General features: G+C 38.8%; 1 pseudogene; it reads left to right on the top strand.

The window, feature by feature from the left end:
* Positions 1-8,319: 8,319 nt before the first annotated feature.
* LOC123792774 (small integral membrane protein 19 pseudogene) lies at positions 8,320-10,631 on the top strand (annotated as a pseudogene).
* The last annotated feature ends 1,914 nt before the right edge of the window (positions 10,632-12,545 follow it).

Here is a 12,545-nt window from a genome sequence, read left to right as displayed (position 1 = left end):
GGGAGCCACTAACTGGAAGTTTGGATTCCAGCCTTTATGTTCTCTGTAGTTCCCTCCTGCACTTATGAAGTTTCTTAGTTAACGTAATTTGTTCCCCATGGGCCCCACCCATCCTTGATTTTCAGTGCACTTAGGATTTTGTAAATGTTGTAGAAAATGCTATGCTTTCATTGTCATGAATAAGTCCTGAGGAGCTTTCTCTCCCACAGCTTCCCCACAACTGATACTTTGGTTACAGAGACAGGCAGACACTGCCAGTCTTGCAAAAGGTAGGAGAGATCTCCAGGGAAAATTCTTCCAAAAAACAAATAACTCCCCCCTGCCCCGAAAATATCTGGATCAGGAGTAGCCAGGTAACCACAGATGTTGGGAGCCAGGCCTGGGGCATCAAAATGGTAGAGTGGTGTAGAGCAGCATAGAGCCTAACTGGAAAGGCAGGAAAGGGGGAGGCGGGAAGGGAGATAGCAATACTGACTGTAAGGATATTAAGCAGATCAAGCAAAGAGTTCAAAACGAAAGGTTCTGAAAGTCGTGAGAAGGTGATCCATTCTGAGTCAACAGAAACAGGAACCAACAGCTCCTGACTGCAGGTGTTGGAACGGTCAGAAGCAGAGTTCATAGAACCACTATCCTACAAACTTTCAAAGACACAAAAGTCATAATTACAAGATGAACTCACAACAAGAACTGGCAAAAGGACATTTTTGGAGGGAAGACACTGAACTTTTAAAAGAAATGGAAACACTAAAAGGGAAAAAGCCGAGTCAGATTTGACACGGAGAATTACACTGGAACTCACAGCCGAAATGTGAAAGAGAGGCAGAGAGACTCAGGAGATACAAGGTTTACCATGCATCCAGTTGGAGGCCCAGTAGGAGAAATGGAGAAGCAAGATTTAAAGAAATAAAAGCAATGCATTTTCTAAAAACTTGGGAAACATGAATCCATAGACCCAGGAAGCAGCATATCTCAAGCAGAATCCATAAAGAAGAAACCCGTGGCTACGCACATTGTAAAAAAGCTGCAGAACATCAATGACGAAGGTCTTCAAAAACATCTAGAGAGAAGACAGATCACTGACACATGAGCAGGGTTCACAGTCTTTGGTAAAGAAACAAGAGTTGATAAGCAACAAGGAAACCAGAAGAGAGTGAAAGTCTGTAGAAAAAAAGAAAATAATAGCCAATCTAGAATTGTTGACTCAGCAAAATTATCTGTCAAGAGCTAGGGTAAAATAAAGACAGTTACAGCTAGTCAGAAATTGAGGAAGCATTCATGTACGAGACCTGATTTAATGGAGTTTCTAAAGAATAAGAAAGAGGGAAACTATCTCAGAAGGACAGTCTCAGATGCCAATAATGAACGATCAGATGTGGCAAACATGTAAGCAAATCCAACTGTTGACTGTATTCAATAATAAAAATCCTGTCCTTTTGTGGGGGAAAAAGGTCGAATGGTGGGCAACAATAATATATGTCAGGAGGGAGACAATCTGAGCTAAAGTATCCTACAGCCTTTCTATTATTTGGGGTGTAGAACAGAGAAATCAAGAGTTCAGAGGTACATTTGCATGATAAAATTTCAAGGACAACCATTCCAGTAATATACCTAGAAAACAGTAGTGGGGAAAGGTAGACTGAAGGGGAAAACAAATACGAACCCTCAATCCAGAAGTAGTCAAGGGAAGAGAAAATGAAAGAAACGGGAAAAGTGGATGACAATGATTGCGATTGGAGAAATGAGACACGGTACATTGATTATCACTAGTTAAAAGAGATGGTTGCATTGAGCCTTTTAAATGAGTGATTGATTTATAGAGCAGGGGGAGGGGCAGAGTCAAGCAGACTCCCTGCTGAGTGTGGAGCCATGACCCTGAGATCATGACCTGAGCCAAAATCATGAGTTGGACACCTAACCAACTGAGCCACCCAGATGCCCCATGCATTAGGCCTTTTAAAAGTTGAATTCGTATGCTGTTTTTACAGAGGATGGCCAGTATTTTCCAGTTCTCCCAGAACACACCCAGTTTACATCCCCTGTGCTAGTGTAATGACTCATAGTGTCCCCTTACTCTCTCATAAGAGTTTTGATTTGTGTGACAATTTGGTCACCCTGTAAGAAGGCACATTTAAAGCAGAAACATGAAAGGCTGATGGTAGGAGCATGGAAAAAGTTCCATTAGGCAGGGTGCTTGGGTGGTTTAGTTGGTTAAGCCTCTCCCGTCGGCTCAGGTCATGATCTCAGGGTCCTGGGATCGAGCCCTGCATTGGGCTCCCCACTCAGCAGGAAGTCTGCTTGTCCCTCTCCCTCTGTTCCTCCCCGTGCTTGTGTTCTCTCTGTCTCTCTCTCAAAAAATATATAAAATCTTTTTAAAATAAGTTCTATTAGGCAAACAGTCATCAAAAGAAAGCTGATTTAGCTATATTACTAGCAGAAAAAATAAAAAAGATAAAGTATCATTTGGAATAGAGAGATTAATTATCTAAAGATAAAAGTTCACTACACCACAAATGTTAATTTTAAATATATATGAACCTAACAAAGATCTTCAAATATATACAACAATAATGGGTATAACTAACAGGAGAAAGTGACAGCTCCAATATCATAATGAGAAATTTCAGTGCATCTTTTCCAAGGGGTCAAATATACAGAAACTTAGCAAAGATAAAGATTATTTGAATAACACAATTAACAAGCTTTTTCTAACGGCCATTTGTAAAATTCTGCATCTAACCACTAGAGATTACACACTTTTCTCATGCCTACTTAGAGCATTCGTAGAACTTGATCATGTACCAGCCAAGAAAGCAAACCTCAACAAATTTGAGAGAATGGTCAGAAATGGTCTTTTGGGGGCACCTGGGTGGCATAGCGGTTAAGCGTCTGCCTTCGGCTCAGGGCGTGATCCCGGTGTTATGGGATCGAGCCCCACATCAGGCTCCTCCACTATGAGCCTGCTTCTTCCTCTCCCACTCCCCCTGCTTGTGTTCCCTCTCTCGCTGGCTGTCTCTATCTCTGTCAAATAAAATCTTAAAAAAAAAAAAAAAGAAATTGTCTTTTGACTCCCATGCCACTAAATTAGAAGTCACTAACAAACAGCTTAATAGCTTAATTTAGAATTCTTGTGTATGTCACATACATTTGTAATACAGTTGTGGTTAGTATGCCTTCCATCCTGGGATCCCTTGGTTTCCTAAATGATTTTTTAAAAATTTGTATATGTTAAGGTTCACTCTTTGCTCTCTAAAGTCCTATGGGTTTAGACAAATGCATAGGGTCATGTATCCACTAGGACACCATAGAGTGTCATACAAGAATTTCACTTCCCTAAAAAAATTTTCTGTGTTCCACCTATTAAACCTTTCTCCCTCCTCTCCCACCCCTGGTAACCACTGGCCTTTTTACTATATATCTTACCTTTTCCGGAATGTTGCATAGTTGGAATCATACAGTATATAGCTTTTCCGACTGGCTCCTTTCACTTAGCAATATGCACTTTAAGGGTCTTCCATAATTTTTCACGGCTTGATAGCTCTTTTTTAAATCACTGAATAATATTCTACTATATTCACTTAAACACAGTTTATCCATTCACCTATTGAAGACCATCTTGGTCATTTCCAGTGTTTGGCAATTGTGAATAAAGCTGCTAAACATTTGCATGCAGGTTTTGTGTGAGTGTAATTTTCAAATCAGTTGGGTAAATACCTAGGAACACAGGTGCTGGAGCACATGGTGAAACTATGTTTAGCTTTGTAAGAATTGCCAAACGATCTTCCAAAGTGGCTGTACCATTTTCCACTCCCACCAGCAATGAGTGAAAATGCTTGTTTGTCTACATCTTTATCAGCAATTGGTGGTGTCAGTTTATTGGGTTTTAGTTATTTTATTTTATTTTTTTTATTTTTAAAGATTTTATTTATTTATTTGACAGAGAGACAGAGTACAAGTAGACAGAGGGGGAGGGAGAAGCAGGCTCCCCGCTGAGCAGAGAGCCCGATGCAGGACTCAGTCCCAGGATCGTGGAATCATGACCTGAGCCAAAGGCAGATGCTTAACCCACTGAGCCACCCAGGCACCCCAGATTTTAATCATTTTAATAGATATGTAGTGTTATCTCATTTTTTCATTCTTTTAAACTGTGATTCCCTAATGACAAATAATGTTGAGCATCTTCTCATATGTTTATTTATCTTTGGTGAATTATCTCTTTGGATCTTTTGCTCATTTTTAATTTGGGATGTTTGTTTTCTTGTTGTCGAGTTTTAAGTTCTTTGTATATTTTAGATACAAGTCTTTTTATTAGATACATGTTTTGCAAATATTTTCTTCAGCCTGTGGTCTGCCTTTTTATTCTCTTAACAACATCTTTTGCAGAGCAGAAGTTTTTAATGTTAATAAAGTCTAACTTAACAATTTTTTTTCTTTCATATATTCTGTTTTCAGTTTTGTATCTAAAAATTCATTGACAAACCCAAGATCACCTAGATTTTTCTCCTGTGTTTTCTTCTAGAAGATGTGTAGTTTTGTGTTTTACATTTTGGCCTATGATCTACTTTGAATTCATTTTTGTAAAGGGTGTAAAATCTATGTTTAGATTAACTTTTTTGCCTATGGACATTCAATGGTTACAGTCCATTCAATCATTACAGAAGACTGTCCTTTCTCCATTGACTTGCCTTTGCATCTTTGATCAGTTGACTGTATGTAGGTCTACCTCTGGGCTCTCCTCTGCTCCATGGCTTTATGTGTTTATTCTATTGCCAATACCATGCCATTTTGATTATGGTAGCTTTATATAGTAAGTCTCTATATCAGGAATTGTGAGTCCTCCAACTTTGTTTTTCTTCACTACTGTGGTGATTCTCCTAGGTCTTTTGCCTTTCTATATGAACTTTAGAATCAGCTTGTTGATATCTGCAAAATAGCTGTCTGTATTTTTTTTAAGATTTTATTTTTAGTTATCTCTATACCCAACAACATGGGGCTGGAACATACAACCCCAAGATCAAGAGTCACGTGCTCCACTGACAGAGCCAGCCAGGTGCCCCTAGCTTGCTGGATTTTTTGTTTGTTTGTTTGTTTTTAATATTTATTTATTTATTTTAGAGGGGAGGGGGAGTGCAAGCAGGGGGAGGAGCAGAGGGAGAGGAAGAGAATCTCAAGCAGATTCCCCGCTGAGCACAGAGCCAGACACGGAGCTTGATCTCATGACCCTGAGATCATGACCTGAGCCCAAATCAAGAGTTGGACACTTAATTGAGCCACCAAGGCACCCTTCTAGCTTGCTGTATTTTTTGTTGAGATTTGTATTGAACCTATAAGTCAGGTTAGGAAGAATTGACATTTTAATAAAATATTGGGTCTTCTGACCCATGAACATGGAATATATCTATAACTATATTTATATTTTAAGTCTTATAAATATATACATATAAGATTTTTAAAATTTGTAAATAGCCCAGAAGTCAAAAAAAGATCATAATGGAAATTTTAATATATTTATAAATGAGTCATAATGAGTGATAACATATTAAAACTTGTGGGTGGTATAAAAGGTGGTACTCTGTGGGAAATTTATAACTTTAACTACTTTATAATAGAAAATCAGAAAATCTGAAAATAAATAAGATTCCCATGATAAAAAGTGGGGAAAAAAACAGTAGAATAAACCCAAATAAGTAAAGGAAGGTGATAATAAAGTTAAAACAGAAATAAATAGAAATCAAAAATATAGTAAGAGAATCAACAAAGTCCAAAATTGGTTCTTTAAGTAGATGAGTAATTGAGACACACCCCTGGTGAAATTAAATACAAAATTTTAAAAACAGAAAGTACAATTAATCTTTTATATATGCAAAAAGGAATATAAAGACACAGGAAGATTAAAAATATTAACTAAATGCTAACATTAACTTTATGCCAATGAATTTGAAACTTAGATGAATTAAATTCTGAAAACAAAATGAATCTAATGGACTCCAGAATAAATAGAAAGCCTTACAAGTTCTACAATGATGAAGGAAATGAAAGCAGGGGTGCCTGGGGGGCTCAGTCAGTTAAGTGTCTGACTCTTGATTTCGGTTCAGGTCATGATCTCAGGGTCTTGGGATGGAGCCCCACATCAGGCTCTGTGCTCAATGGGGAGTCTGCTTGAGATTCTCTCTCTCCTTCTCCCTCTGTGCAGCACACACCATCTCACTCTTTCTCTCTTTCTAAAAAAAAAAATAATAAAAATGAAATAAAAAATAAATTTAAAAAAATAAAGAAATGAAAGCAGAAATTCACAAAGAAAACACCAGACCCAAAATGTTCTACGGGAGGTCTACCAAACTTGTATGTAACAGATTATTCCAGTGTATACAATCGTTTTTCAGGGAATAAGAAGAGAGAGAAACTTTCCAATCATTCTAACTTCAGTAACAAAACTTCAGTTCTATAGTACAACAATGGAAATTATAGATCCATTTCATTCGTAAAAATAGATGTAAAAGCTCTAAGTACAATGTTAGTAAATCAAATTTGATAGTGTATAAAGAGGGAAAATATACCACAGTCAAGTCAGTTTTAAACTAGGAAAGCAAAGATGGTTTTACTATTAGAAAATACATAAATACTTATCTAGTAGATTAAAGGAGAAAAGCCATATGATCATGTTTAGAGATGCAGAAAATGCATTTGATAAATTCAACACTGATTCATGATTTTTTGTAAATCCTAGAAAAATTAGAATTTCTTTGATCTAATAAAGAGAATCTACCCCTCCAGATATCCTAAAATGGGGAAATATTAGAATTATTCCCTTAAAAATGAGAGAGAAGACAAAAGTGTCCACAATCCCCTGTTCAGCATCATACTGATAGCCCTAGCAAGTGCAATGAGATAAAGAGAAGTTAAAAGCATAAAGAATGGAAAGAAGAAAATAAAGCCCCAAAGAATCTACAAATAATTAGAAACAAAAGGAGAAATTAGCAAACTAGCTGAGTATAATGTGAATATATAAGTCAATTACATGTCTGTATACCTAAAGCCATTCAATTTATAAAATAAACCATTTTAATGGGAAAATGTTCAAGTTCACTTGAAATTAGAGAAATGCAACTTACAGCAATACAACAAAGAACATTTTTTACCTATCAGATTGGCAAAAATTAAAAACCATGACAACACATTTTGTTGGTGAGACTGTGAAGAGACAAATTCCCACTGTTAATGGGAATGCAAACTGGTGCAAACCTTCTGAAGGACAATTTGGCAATACCTAATATGCAGGAGAGTTAACCCAGCTGAGTTGCTTCAGTCTTGCCTGTTCTCCTAGGACCTGAATGTGTGACTGGTCCTCAACTGGCCTCTGGGAATTGAGCTCTGTGCTACAAACTGATAAGACTATTTTGCATGCTTGGAACTTTGAACCATGTTGTACCAGCCTGTCTATGTGGTTTGTGCCTTATGGGGAACATCTCCTTCCTTCCTAAGGTCTGAAATTGAGTCATGAAGTTTCAGTAACTGCAGTTAATCATGAAGGTACTTTGTGCCTGTGTGACCAACACCTCCCTGCCCCCCCAACCCCCATCCCAGCAGTAAAAACCCTCAACTCAGGCTCAAGGAAGGTTCTCTGGCAGAAAAGACTTGACCTATCTTGCTACTGTTCATTGCTGCGGGGGGTAAGGGTGTGCTGTGTAATTCTGCTGGAAGAGTACTGTTGGAAGTTGGTGCCTGTTTCCCCTAGACTCCACCCTATGCATCTTTCCCCTTTATTGACCTTGCTTTGTATCCTTCTGCTGTAATAAATTTTAGCTGTGAGTATAACAGTTTCTGAGGCCTGTGAGTGCATCTAGTGAATCCAGAACTGGGGGTGGTCTTGGAGACCTCTGACACACTTGACAGAATTATATATGCACTAGCTTTTTGACTCAGCAATCCTGCTTCTAGGAATTTACCCTGAAGGTACACTTTCATCAATAAGAAAATACATAGGCACAAGATTATTCCCTGCAGCATTGACGGTATTGCAAAATATAAGGAACAACCTTAATGTTCATACTTAGGAGAGTGGTTGAATAAAAGATGGTACATCTGCCGATGGGATATTATGCAGCTGCAAAAAAAAAAAAAAAAAAGAAAGAAAAAGAGGAGGAAAATTTCTATGAATTGATACGGAGTGATTTCCAAGCCACATGGTTAGTGAGAAAAGCACTATGCTCAAGGATATGTATAGTATGCTACCTTGCATATAATAAAGGGAGCTATAAGGTATATGCTCATTTGTGGGAAAAAAATACAGGACACGTAAGTCACAGGTTAATGAGATTGGTTATGTATGAGACGGAGCACGTGCAAACAGGTGATGGAGGTAAAGGGATGAAGGGAAGTGATGCTTCTCTAAAGATAGTTTTTGTATTCTGACCCTTAGAACCATAGCGTGTCTCACATACGACCCCCTCCTCAAATAAATTATTAAAATTAATCAGGACAAGGCAAACATCCAAATGGCAAACCTAAGTGTATTATAACTAAACATCATAACCCCATTGACGGGGACAGAGAAGAAAAGAACTAGCTTAAGTAACTTTGGAAAATAGTTTATCAATGATACAAAGCTGAAGATAAGAATTGTACCAAAATGTATTCTAGTTAGTGCTTCTGTTTATCACGGGGATATGAATTCACACTTCTGAAGCTGCTTTATGTACATGGAGTACATAATAACTATAGTTTAGTAAAGCAAATAACTATATGGTAGATAATAAGAGCTAGATTTCTGCTAGAGAAAAGAGTTACAACCAAGGACAGGGGAAGACTAGAAGGAAGACCATGGCCTTAGACTGGAATCACGGGTACCAGTAAGAACTCACAACTTCAGACACATATGGAGAGATAGAGAGAAGCTGGGTATATATTTTCTAGCCCTGCACACTGAGATGGCCCACAAGCAGTGACACCTCATAGCAATGATCATACCTAGTACTCAGATCTTGGTTTCTAAGTAAAAGAATGAGGGTTCTTTGGAGAAATTGTTGGTCCCAGGGCTGAAGCAGGAAAAGTGCAAAATGCAGGGCAGTGGGGGGGGGTGTTTGTGTTGCCAGAAGGTAAGGAATGGCCCCCAAAATGACAGGGGCATGTCAGAAGGACACAGAAGCCAACCAGAAGAAGTCCTCAATAACCAAACCTGGGACAATTTTAGCAACAAAATAAATAGTGATAGTAATAGATTATAACCCATAGACTAAATATACCTGAGTCCGTGCTTATATAATATTTGAATTAACAGGAGAAAAGGAAAGCTCTTCCTTACTGTAGAATTCTACATTAATAATATAGAAGGAATGATGGAAATAGAAAATCACCATTTGGCAAGCACCAGAGTTATAATCATCGCCTGCAAGAATCATTGATGGATATATAAAACCGGAGGATGAACATATGAGAAACAGATATTTGCAGTGTCAAAGTATCTCCCCACATGATACGATCAATTACAAAGGGGAAAACAATAACTTTATAATGAAGAAAGTTGTCAGACAGCACTTCAAACAAGTGATCAAAATTAAAATCACCACTAATGGGACATCAGGTACCCCTTGATATCATGCACTAAAAAGAGTATATCGGAGCACCTGGGTGGCTCAGTTGGTTAAGCATCTGCCTTCGGCTCAGGTCATGATCCCAGGGTCCTGGGATCAAGCCCCACATCAGGCTTTTTGGTCAGCACAGAACCTGCCTCTCCCTCTGCCTCCTGCTCTGCCTATGTGTGCTCCCGTCTCTCTGTCAAATAAATAAATAAATAGACTTTAAAAAAAAAAAAAAGAGTCTTGAGTTAAAAAAAAAAAAAGAAGGTTATATAATCACTTCTTGCCAAAAATGCATGATGTTGATATAATCATGAGAAAATACCAAACAAATTTAGGAACATTCTACAAAATAACTCGTTAGTACTTTCCAAAAGTGTCAAAGCATGAAAGATGAAGCCTGAATTTTTCCAGGTTGGAGGAGACTAGGAAGACAGCTGAACCCAGTCTGGGACCAGCCCTGACTCCAGGGAAGGAGCCAGGAGCAGCCCACTTGCTTGCTGCCTCCCAGTGAGTAGCTCCCCTGCCTGGAGTTTAGGGGGTGATGGGTGCCAATGGCTCTATTGATTATGGCCTTAAAAAGGCTTAGAATGAAGCCACCAACTTTTGCTGGGTTGGGATCCTTTTTTTTTTTAAGATTTTATTTATTTATTCGACAGAGATAGAGAAAGCCAGCGAGAGAGGGAACACAAGCAGGGGGAGTGGGAGAGGAAGAAGCAGGCTCATAGCAGAGGAGCCTGATGTGGGGCTCGATCCCATAACACCGGGATCACGCCCTGAGCCGAAGGCAGACGCTTAACCGCTGTGCCACCCAGGCGCGCCTGGGTTGGGATCCTTGACAGCTTTGGGCTCCTCGTGTGTATCAAAAGGAATAAAAAGAAAATTATGAGGGTATTCAGTGTGCCACCTACAGCAGAAACTTCATCAGAGCCCAACTTTCATGACACAATGAGCAAAATTCATTTAAGATAGCAACTGGAAATGATTTCCATTTCCAGGAAGTCTGACTACCAGCAGCCATAAAACCAAGCTAATGATATGCAGCTCTTATTGGAATGAAATCTCAGAAAATGAGCAATATAAGCAATTGTTGTTAAACAACATGGTAGCAAACTCCTAATTCTACTAAATCATGAATAGCACTTTTGAAAAACTCTGTCTTCTTGTTGGAGAGGATGTGGAGAAAGGGGATCCCTCCTACATTGTTGGTGGGAATGCAAGTTGGTACAGCCACTCTGGAAAACAGTGTGGAGGTCCCTTAAAAAGTTAAAAATTGAGCTACCCTATGATCCAGCCATTGCACTACTGGGTGTTTACCCCAAAGATACAGACGTAGTGAAGAGAAGGGCCATATGCACACCAATGTTTGTAGCAGCAATGTCCACAATAGCTAAATCGTGGAAGGAGCCGAGATGCCCTTCAACAGATGACTGGATTAAGAAGTTGTGGTCCATATATACAAAGGAATATTACTCAGCAATCAGAAAGAACGAGTTCTCAACATTTGCTACAACATGGACGGCACTGGAGGAGATAATGCTAAGTGAAATAAGTCAAGCAGAGAAAGACAACTATCATATAATTTCTCTCATCTATGGAACATAAGAACTACGATGATCAGTAGGGGAAGAAAGGGATAAAGAAAGGGGGGGTAATCAGAAGGGGGAATGAAACATGAGAGACTATGGACTATGAGAAACAAACTGAGGGCTACAGAGGGGAGGGGGTTGGGGGAAGGGGATAGGCCAGTGACGGGTAGTAAGGAGGGCACATATTGCATGGTGCACTGGGTGTTATACACAACTAATGAATCATCGAGCCTTACATCGAAAACCGGGGATGTACTGTATGGTGACTAACATAATAAAAAATCATTATAAAAAAAAAAAAAAAGAAAAACTCTGTCTTCATAGAATCATTTATTTGTGACTTTTACCCAACTTTGTGTGTGTGTGTGTGTGTGTGTGTGTGTGTGTGTGTGTTTCATTTTGCTTTTTAAAATTGCACGTCAGGGGCACCTGGCTGGCTCAGTCAGTAGAGCACGCAACTCTTGATCTTGGGGTCGTGAGCTCAAATGCCACATTGCACGAACTTACTTTAACAAAAAAAATAAAAACAAATAAAATTGCATCTCCAACTAATTTGTTATACAAGTTTAAAAAATGGCTCGAGAAGCCTGAACACATGGGGGCGCCTGGGTGGCTCCGTCTGTTAAGCATCCAACCCTTGATTTCGGCTCAGGTCATGATCTCAGGCTTGTGAGATCGAGCCCTGCATCGAGCTCTACCCTGGGCGTGGAGCCTGCTTAAGATTTTCTTTCTCCCTCTCCCTCTACCCTTTCCTCCCCCACTAAAACAAAAACAAAAACAAAAACTTTACGAAAATATGTTGAGGAGGCAAAATATGTGGAGAGGTGTCTAATGGTCATGAATAAAAGTTGTCAACTCTTCCCCATATTGATCTCTAGATTCATTAGAATTGCAGTCAAAATCCAAAAGGTACTTTTTGTGAAATTTCTCAAGATGATTGTACAATATGGAAGAATATAGGGCATGAATACCTAAGACAATTCTGAAGAATAAATGGGAGGAATGATTTGTCCTGCCAGATATTGAAATTTATTATAAAGTTACATTCATTAAATGCTGTTAACAGTGTTAACAGTTCACAAATAGCTAAATAGAAAGCCCAGAAATGGATCTATGCAAACAAAAGTTTGGAAGGAGAGAGAGAGTAGCATGATGGATCATAAATGGAAGAAATTAACACTGGAATCCTGCCTCACACCATAGACAAAAACTCCAGCCCTCTTAAGGACTTAAATTTCAAGAACAAAACTTTTAGTAGAAAATATAAGGAATAATTTTTTACTTTTGGGTGAGGATTTTTTTTAAGATTGTATTTGTTTACTTGTCAGAGAGAGAGAGAGAGAACACAATCAGGGGGAGTGACAGGCAGAGGGAGAAGCAGGCT

Source organism: Ursus americanus, chromosome 20, assembly GCF_024610735.1.
Source record: "Ursus americanus isolate L20-20 chromosome 20, mUrsAme1.1.p, whole genome shotgun sequence".
Lineage (NCBI taxonomy): Eukaryota > Metazoa > Chordata > Mammalia > Carnivora > Ursidae > Ursus > Ursus americanus.
The sequence above is the reverse complement of the archived record's forward strand: the minus strand, read 5'-3'. Positions and strand labels throughout refer to the sequence as shown.